The 10,351-nt window shown below is 42.0% G+C and overlaps 1 non-coding gene across 1 annotated transcript; it reads left to right on the top strand.

Annotated features, from left to right (window-relative positions):
- Nucleotides 1–8,670: 8,670 nt before the first annotated feature.
- On the top strand, nt 8,671–8,777 carry LOC143163898 (U6 spliceosomal RNA). The gene has a single exon (XR_012995988.1). It is a non-coding gene; the product is annotated as a U6 spliceosomal RNA (small nuclear RNA).
- Nucleotides 8,778–10,351: the final 1,574 nt, after the last annotated feature.

Raw genomic sequence — 10,351 nt, 5'->3', positions numbered from 1 at the left:
CAGATGCAGCATCTGTTTTTCAGTAAAGTCCTGCTTTTTACCCAATTTTCCAGCTGGATTGACTGAGGCAAAAGGAGGTCAAGTGACTTGCCAAGGTCAGATGGCAATCCAGTGCTTTACCAAGGATTAGAATTTAGGAACCTCCTGATTAATAGAACAAATAACCTCCATGCACCAAATCCCCATGGGATGGGCAAGTCACAGAACTGGGTAGGATTAACCAGAAAGGACTTGTCTGCTTGGGTAAGCAAAATATACCCAGCACAGAAGAAATACAAACATTTTCAAGTTGCTGAGGCATAATCCTAGGAGCCATTTAGATGTGTGTGCTTGTGCAGTTTGTGGAGGTCTTTAAAAGACCAGTAAAGCAGAAGGTTAATATTTGAAGCCATTGCATTAAATAGCATACACACATCTTTTTTTTAAAAAAATAGAATAACCCATTTCAATCCACTATTATTTTAATTATTTAAAGAGGCTCAGCCACTGGCACTGGAGATTTGCACTGTGGAAAGCCCTGTCTCCTAACAAAAGGGCACATGCTCAGAACGGCAAGTAAACAAACATTCCAGACATGCCTTATGTTCCAGCAGCAGTGCCTTTTAAACAAATCTTACTAGTTACAGAGCAAAAATGGAAACTGTCTGTTTTGATTTAAATCTGTCCCTGAGCAATTTCCATGAGTTAACACAGCAGAAGTACAAGTACAGGAACAAATAAACAAACAAACAAAGAAACTTGAGCTCGCCTCTAACAACTGAACCGCCACCAGTTTCCAAAATGCAATCATAGAACTGTCCATTCTTGCACCACAATTAAGAGCAGCTCACAATGGAGGCGAACCGCTCCACCCCAGCAAAGGGAGAGGGCGTTGAAATGCTAATTGCACACAAAACTTCAGTGGTGCTGGTGATTAATATACTTATTGTTATTGTTAAAATTGGAATGACAAAGAGTATAATATAGCAGTGCTTTTGTGTCCTCTGGCTGCTCAAAAGTGTCTCCTTGCACTTTCTTTGGGTGCCAGAATTACTCAACTTCATTTTACGGTTTTCACTTGCATTGAATAGACAGGAGACGTGGAAGAACAGCTATTGGAGTATTTTAAATAACGCAAAATAGGTAAGAATGTTTTTTTGTTTAGGGAACCTGTAGTGGGAAGGACAGTGGGAACTAGTAGGATATGTTCTTCTAAGTGAAAAAAGAACGGAAGAAGACCTGGAGTTCATTCTAATCGACAGGGTCCTGATTTCTCACTCTTTCAACTTTACTCAAGTCATAATCCCTTACTCATTCATATAAACTACTGAGATTTCCAGCACAACCCACCAAAAGACTTACATGTATGTTTAAGAAGATGAACACCAAACTGGCTGTTACTGGCTGCAGTTATATGCTTAACTTTAAACATTTACTGAAAACATTTTTCTGAGTAAGGCAAAGATATTTTGCATCTTGCAGAATCAAGCTTTCAGAGTCTAATTGCCACAGAAAGATTTTCAAGGGAGAGGTGGATCTTCACACCCCCTGTAAAGCAAGCCCCTCATTCATTTCTGTAGGATTCATGAGAACAACCACTGGAGTCAATGTTTACAGATCCTTGCTATGTGGCTAGGGTTGGACTGCTTATAATCCTGACCCATTAGAGGTGGGGATAACTATGTGGTGACTAGAATAGCTAGTCTAAGTTAGTCTAACTTCGCTACAATGTCTAGTGTAACTTAGTGTTATATCAACAGTAAGTAGCCTATTTCTGTACTCACATGCCTTACATTGGCATAAACTAATGATTATAATATAACGAATATTTGAGACAAAGGAGGCTGCAACAGATCATAAGCTATTTTGGGAGCAATAGCTGTTAAAAAGAGGACGCCCAGCTTCTCTGTCCGAAGACTTCAGGTTGCTCACCTCAGTCTCAAATGTCTTGATTCATTGCCCATCATAGTTGTCAGTGGCTGTTTATGGTTAACATTAAAAAGTATTGACAGTACTTTTAAAACCAAACAAGTAAGTAAATAACCAAATATACCTATAACATAGGCAGGACACTGTGATAATATGGCTTCTGCAACAAAGTTCTTGCTGACCTTTAAATATCATGTGTTTGCCAGAATGAAGGCAAGGAACATCAAAGCAGGGCTAAAGGAGTATTGCTACTGCTCAACTGGATGCACAGCTGTGGAGGAGCAGGAGAAGGCGGAGGAGGAAGACAGCAAGGATGAAGAGCCCCTGAAGGTCCAGAAAGCTGGGCTCTGGTAGCATAGCTCCAGGGAACAGCAGCAATAGGGAGCAGACCCTGCTGGAATTAGCCTTAGGTGGGTAATTTGGAAACAATTTGTGATTTTAAAAGCTGGTTCAATCAAGCAGGACTAAACCATAACAAGCTCAGCACAGGTATGTCACAGCAGGTAGTATTAATTTGTGTAAGTCGGGATCTACTCAGAAGTACACTTACTCTCCTCAGAAAGATACTGAGAGAATTAGATCTTTTTAAATAACTGTTATTTATTTACTTCTTCAGACTACTGAATAAAAATGATGCAAAGAGAACAATAAAACATCAGTAATTTTTTTTGCAGGATCGTTAAATGGCAGTTTGGCTTTACACTCTTTTAAGGATGCATACTGCCAGAAGAGACTCCCATTTGTATACAACTTTGTGAGAGCGATTTTCCTTCTTAATGTATTGCCCTACAGAATGATGTATAGAAACATGTCCTACTCAAGGGAAGAGTAAACAAGACATTCAACACAAGACTGTCGGAGAAGGAAATTGTTACCTAAGCACAGGTTCCTACTGCCATTTTATATCATCCCCATGGGATTGGCAGATATGCATAGGATCTATAAAAGACTTGTCTTTCTGGAAAGACAGGTGGAATAAACTATGACATCTAAAGCACAAGTAAATACGTACACTATGTGTACGTACTTCACAAAAGTAACTATATGAAAAACATTGCAAAATGTGACAGAATTATTTCAAATGTCCTTAGTACTTCTTAAGAGAGACATTTTCCCCAGCATCATAGCCTCAGTGTTAAATTTTTTAGAATATTCCCTGCCTTGAACAACCCTCTGTCTGGGACATGCTATCTGTCTGTCTTCTGCTTGAGTTTTTATTGCAATAAAGGAAAATTTAGATAGTCCCATTCATGTCTTTCCAATTGTCCAGCTTCATTCCCTAATAGACATGCCTTAGACTCAATTTATATATCACAAACAGAACTACAGCTTTAAATAACACAAGAAATTGAGCTCTACCCATGCTAACGAATTAAAATCCAACTGTCTACTTCATGCAGTGAGGCTCTGAAGTTCCGTATATCTGTTGCATTAAGAACTTGTGTCTGAGACTCAGATACAATGAGCAACAGTAGGTGCTCTTGTCCTTAAAAACACGTATGTTCTTTTCTTACCTGAAAGGCACTCCATTTCTGTATCTTTCACACAAATTGAGAAACTGCACTTCTTGACACACATGTGGATACATATCTGCACAAGATGCGGCTAGCCTGGGTGTGCCTGCAGGGTGGTGCAGGCTGCGCAGCTTTGTGGCTGTGATTCCACCACTTGACGTGGGAGTGCATGGTGCATTGGCTGGCGCTAAAGGCAGGGCTACAGCTTCCTTGGTTCCCCTGCTAAAACTGCACTCACTTAACACAGTGGTTTTTTCCATCAATGCATTTTTCTGCTTGTGACTGGAAATGGGTGCTAATTTGCCAGATGTACATTCAGCATTTGAAATTTACCCAGTTTGTGCTTGCAAGGTCCGGGCCTGATTCTGCCTGACATGTCTTTGGATTAGAGTGAAGGCAGGGCAAAGGACTCTCCTGTTCCAATCTACCTCCAGACTCCATGGTCCAAATTTGGTGGGCAGGATTATGGGATTGCAGCACGTGGCCTGGTAAAATTGCTGCCCTTGGGTGTCCCTGGGGGTGCAACACCTGGAGTCAACCCAGAGATGGAGCACACCAAAGGTGGTCCCAAAGGTGCTCAGGCTATCAACGTACGCACAAAACAAAATGGCTGCATACGTGCATAGCTACCCATATGGAAAAAACACCAGAATCACATACAGATTATGATTTAAAAATATTAAGTACGTCTTTCAGAAGTAGGCCACAAATTGGAAAGCAATGCTGAGAGATCTACCTGCATTGTTCCTATGTAGATCTATACAGTAAAAAGTCCTCATGCTGGTTTCAAGGTACTCCCTTTAGTGGCACAAGGAATATTTTTAGCATTTAAATTCAAGCAGGATTAAATAAGGGACGGACTGAAGAAGAAATGTGAAGATTTGTCCCTTAATACAGATGTACCTTTTTAAAATATCCTGAACAGTCAGAGAGGGTGAGTTCTCCTTTCTTTGAGAACCCCAACACCAGAGGTTGGAAGAACAGCTTTAACCTTGACTTTCATGACATTTATAGGTTTCTGTCTCTGGCTGTTATTTTAATTGTATATTTAGCAAATGAAGTTTAGTTTAGTTACTGAAATAAAAAGTCAAGACATATGGACCATGAAAAATGTGATCAGTGAGTTATTCTGCATAAATGTAAAATAATGATGGAGTAGAAAAACTTCATAAAAGCTGTGTTTTCTTTTCTGTACAGTAGTGAGACAAGGAAATTAAAAGCAATTGTTTGCTGTGGGGGTCGGCTTATTAGTTTTTATTAATGAATAAATTATTCATCATCAGCATGTGTTTTAGTCAAATTACAAACCCCTTTCCATTTTCATTTGGTCAATGGCTGAGATATGATTTCATGCCTAGAAATAAACAATTAGATGATTTAGGAGCTGCATTTCCTTAGACTTGTAATGGTAGATTTCAGTTGCTGTTGTATACCACATTTCCTCTGACAGTGATGTGATTATTGCTGTCATATGTATTGCTATGCTAAACAATGTATATCCCGTACTTTGTTATTTGCATTTCTTGTTTCACAGCGTTTTGCAACCCAGACTTTGACTTCAGGAAAATGTATTTATCATACTTTGTATATGCTGTGGTTTAAGGATCATGACAGGCTGTACCAAATAGGTAAGAGGTCAGTAGTTGGCATTAGCTCTTAATCTGGCATACAAGAGGGGTCAAAGCATTACTATCAATGAAAACCACACTGCTGCTATCGATTATATGGTTCAAGACTTTAGAAGGTTCCTTTCATGCAAAGTGTATCCCTAAAGGCCTTCCAGAATTAAATAATGTGATTACACAGATGAATGATGGCAGAGACAGAGCCAAACTCAGATGTTTAGTCAATGAGCTGAGATCTGAAAGGAAGAACTGGTACAGCAAATATGTAAAGCAAAACTGCTCCATGGGACAGATACATCAAAGGGGAAGACCCTTACACACAGTACAGAGAGACACCACCTAAAGAAACTAGTGGAGAAGTGGCAGTCATAAATGACAATGCTGATGAAGCAGCATGGATGCAATATTTTCAGACCCTTGTAAAGAGCTTGAGTCAACTTTTACCAGCAGAACTTACAATGTGTGCATCTTCCAGTGGAAACATTGCTACTGATCAGCTGTGCAAACTCTTCTGGTGCAGATACCATAATGCCTTTAAATGGCACCAGCTTAGTTCTCAGATACCATGATTCAACATCTATGAAATCCCTGCCTCACTTTAAAGCTTCTTTATCCCAAGAAGTAGCTTTTGGAAATGTTGGGCCACTTTGTTGGTTTTCCTGCTTCTGGTGACAAGTACAGGGCTTTGATGAGACTCACGGCTGCTGGACCATCTTGCTTGGGCTATAAGTGTCTTCTACATGTTAGGGTGGTTAGACAGTTTTATGACTTTTCACCCTTCAAACTGCAAATATCTGGGTGCTACAGTTTGTGAAACAATGAAAGGTAGAAAACATGGAAAACTTTTATCCGATTTTCAGAATTATTTTTTCCTTTCTGCACTGGGGTATACTCAAGATTTTTAAAAAAATTTAACTCAGATTTTTAGCAGATTCAGAAGTGTTAATAGAGTCCTATTTAGGGCACCTACCTGTGATGTGGGAGACTGAGAATAAAAGTTTTTAACTGTCACTGCCTTGGCTATTCTGGTCTGACTGAGACTCCCTTTTGCTTTGATTACCTTGTCTAGAAGCAGTTTATTGTGCTGTGCTCTGTGTGTGCATCTATGTGGTAAACTCAGGCACATTTAGAAAGGTCAGTTTGGCTTCCTGATACTTTCCATGCGATGTTGTTGCAAGGCCATGCAGGATCTGGTATGGAGGACTCAAGTGGGAAAACACAGCCAGGGCTACGACTAGTCTGTTCATGCTTGTGCTTGTATAGGGATTAGAACAAACCCAAATTATTTCTCCTGACATGTTCCATCTTTGTCTCATGTTTTATACACCCGAATATAATTAATACACAGTAAATCTGGGTTCAAAACTGTGCATAAATTCTAGAATAGTTGTACTCGTTTTGACCAGGAGCTCCACCTTTGGCATTGGTGTGTTTATGTTCCTTCAGAAAGTCTCCAGATCGACATTTTCCAGAGAAAAAGAAAATTCCTGTCCATAGTGATGGACAAGACATGAATTGATAATGGCACCTTTACTTTACAGATACCTTCATGTTATCTTGAGATATTTGAAAGCAGCCCCAGGGCTGTTTTTTACAGTACACTGGTTGATAGTCGCTCCAGAGTGAAGATCTGTCAATAGCCAAAGAGCAGCAAATCTGCAACCATGGCACCTCCTTCATTTACAGTGTTCTGGCACTGCATCAGCCCACGCTGAAGGAATTCACATCTGGGGAAGCTTGCCCAGTTTTTGGTCCTTTGGTGCCAGATGACACAAAAAGGCTGGATCAGAAGAGACAAACTGATCTATTTGTAAACAGAAAAGCAACATTTCCAGACCTCGTTATTTATGTGAAAGGGACAAGGACTTATTGTAGGTGGAGCCAGCAGTGCTGCCGGCAGCCAAGTTAGTTTGATGCTTCCCTTTAGACTACCATATTTTCTGTTGCTTAGAACTGTGTCAAAACATTAATGCGTTGGTATAAACTTTTCCTTGAAGAATTGTCTCTTTCAGATTCACTTTTCCGCTGCTCCTCCCCCACCCCAGAAGATTTGCAAGACCAGCTTGGTTGTTTCTAAGTTTGAGAGAAACTTGTTCCACCATGTTTTAAAAAAATAACCTGCATTTGCTTGAGAATCTGGGGAACAATAACTTGAAAGATGACTGGAGAGTATGAGAGGAAGGGTGTCTCTATATAAATAGGATGAACTGACATAAAATGTGTGGAGCTGTGAGCCAGGGCATCTGAAGGTGATGAGACAAGGATGATAATACTGGGATGATGAAGAAGGAGAAAACAGAGGTCTGGGACAGTGACAAACAGGAGAAAACACAGCCCAAATTGGAGATTAGGCCTGATAGACAGGCAGAAGTGTCTGAGCCCTAAAGCACTCTGTCCTCCAAAATGTAAAAATGAATCCAGAATTCTTGAGCCTTACCAGATTTCTGTTCTCAGCAAATATTTGTTGAACAATAATCAAAGCATCTGTCAAAGCACTTACTAGGGCAGAAGAGGACCAGAGAATCACAGAGAAACTCTAATTGGTAATGGGTCATGGCCCCTCATTGCACTAGTAGGTGATGAGATAGATGAGGAGGTTGAAAGCTGGCTTTCTTGTTGATAACCATTGTTGATATCAGTACGATGCCATATGACAAAAATTTTGTTTTTCTATAGCCCTACAAAGAAGTACCTAGAACCCGCATAAAAGTTACCCTTGTAAAGCCAGGTACTCAAAAGTTAGGAAATGCCCAAGATTAGTTATGCAATCTTAGTTCAGTTATGCAGTCTTAGTTGATCAGATAAACTTCTGCTTTATGGTACAGCTATTAACGGTACAGTTTTCCACTATGTTTCCATGGGGCCATGTCTCATGCAATGTACTAGCATGCTTGACTCCCAAAGAAGGGATGGGTTTAGACGTCCAAAAGGTAAGGATACCCTAAAGATGCCCTAAAGGCAGTTCTTCATATAGTATACAAAAAGTCATGAAGCAGAAAATCTTGGCAGTACCCAGCACTCCTTGATGGAATCTAAAGAATCAGAGAAATTTAGTGTGCCAGATAGCCCTACTCTAGGGAGGTTGAGATTTATGTTATTAAGGATCCTATCTTCTGCAGAATGGTTCTTTAACTATACAGGTTGTGTGGTGAATGGGATGAGGAAAAGCAAAAAAATAAAGATTATTTTAAAATCCAAACAATATAATTCTCTTTCTGTCTGTCCTGGATCTGAAAGATCCAGGACATTGACTATATCACTTAACTCGGGTTTTATACAGCTGGCTACTACTTGTGTTTTTCTCATTTTGTGACGCTTAGGCTGGAACTCTGGTGCTGGACTGGCAAAAGTGCTGCAAGGTAAGTGAAGGGGAGCAGCAATGCTGACAGCACAAAGGGACACTCTGTGGCATACATTCCAAAACATTAAGTTGTAGACATCTTAAATTGGGCATCCAAAATAATGGATTTTTTTTCAACTTTAGTCTTTGTGCCTTATTTCTCTATATGTTGCAAAAGGAATCATATGGAAACATAATCTTATCTTGCAGAGGTTTTGTAGAAGTAAAACAGTAAATATTTGTGATGATGCAGATACAGTTACAGAAAAACTCATGAGGAAATGTGCTTGTTTCGGCAGCACATATACTAAAATTGGAATGATACAGAGAAGATTAGCATGGCCCCTGTGCAAGGATGACACGCAAATTTGTGAAGCATTCCATATTTTTTGTGGGCACCAGTGACACAGCCAGGAGCAGTCTGAGGATGTACCAAGAAGGGCTACAGAGCCCTGGGAGTGGTGGTAAGGGACTCAGCAGTGCAGGTAGTTTTTTCATCAGTCCTGCTGGTCAAAGGGAAGGGGTTTGAAAGGGCGTCGAATCTGGTGAGTCAACAAATGGTTACGGGACTGGTGCCACAGCCAGGGGTTTGGCTACTTAGACCATGGGACTCGCTTTGAGAAACCTGGTCTAGTGGGGGTTGACGGGGTCCATCTGTCAGAGGAGGGGAAGAGCATCTTCAGTCATAGGCTTGCCAAGCTGGTGAAGAGGGCTTTAAACTAGAGATGCCGGGCGAGGGGAACCTCAATCCATCCCACTCCTACCAGTTTGATGCCAGGGCCAGCAATAGATGCCCAGAGCCTGGAGAAGGAACACAGGTCAGCAGGAGAGCTCCTGAAGAGCAGCACAAAGGAACTCCAGCCAGTAAGACAGCTTCATCGGGGGCCCAACTTGAATGCCTCTATGCAAACGCATGTCGCATGGGGAATAAACAAGGGGAGTTAGAGACGTGCGCATGCCTGCAGGTCTACAACCTTATTGGCATCACGGAGCCGTGGTGGGATGGCTCCTATGATTGGAGTATTGGGATGGAGGGATACAGGCTCTTTAGGAAGGACAGGCAGGGGACACGAGGAGGGGGCGTCATCCTCTATGTCAATGACCAGCTGGAGTGCATGGAGCTCTGCCTGGGGATGGATGAGGAGCCGACCGAGAGCTTATGGGTCAGAATTAAAGGGAAGGCACAGACAGGTGACATTACGGTGCGGGTCTGCTACAGGCCACCTGACCAGGAAGACCGAGTGGATGAGGCCCTCTATAGACAGATAGGAGCAGCCTCAAACTCACAAGCCCTGGTCCTCATGGAGGACTTCAACCACCCTGACATCTGTTGGAGGGACAACACAGCAGGCCATAAGCAGTCCGGGAGGTTCCCGGAATGCGTTGATGATAACTTCCTTCTCCAAGTGGTAGAGGAGCCAACGAGGAGAGGTGCTATGCTGGACCTTGTTCTCACCAGCAAGGAGGGGCTGGTGGGGAATGTGAAGTTCAAGGGCAGCCTGGGCTGCAGTGACCACGAAATGGTGGAGTTCAAGATGCTTAGGGCACCGAGGAGGGTGCACAGCAAGCTCACTACCCTGGACTTCAGGAGAGCAGACTTTGGCCTCTTCAGGCATCTGCTTGCTAGAGTGCCATGGGACAAAGCCCTGGAGGGAAGAGGGGCCCGAGAAAGCTGGGTAAATTCAAGGATCACCTCCTTCAAGCTCAGGGGTGATGCATCCCAACAAAGAGGAAGTCAGGCAAAAACACCAGGAGACCTGCATGGATGAACAAGGAGCTCCTGGACAAACTCAAACACAAAAAGGAAGCCTACAGAGGGTGGAAGCAAGGACAGGTAGCCTGGGAGGAATGCAGAGAAATTGTCTGAGCAGCCAGGGATCAGGTTAGGAAAGCTAAAGCCCTGATAGAATTAAATCTGGCCAGGGACGTCAATGGCAACAAGAAAAGATTCTATAGGTACGTCG

The sequence above is a fragment of the Aptenodytes patagonicus genome, chromosome 7 (genome assembly GCF_965638725.1).
Source record: "Aptenodytes patagonicus chromosome 7, bAptPat1.pri.cur, whole genome shotgun sequence".
In the NCBI taxonomy this organism is placed as follows: domain Eukaryota; kingdom Metazoa; phylum Chordata; class Aves; order Sphenisciformes; family Spheniscidae; genus Aptenodytes; species Aptenodytes patagonicus.
This window is presented reverse-complemented; position numbering and strand designations above follow the sequence as displayed.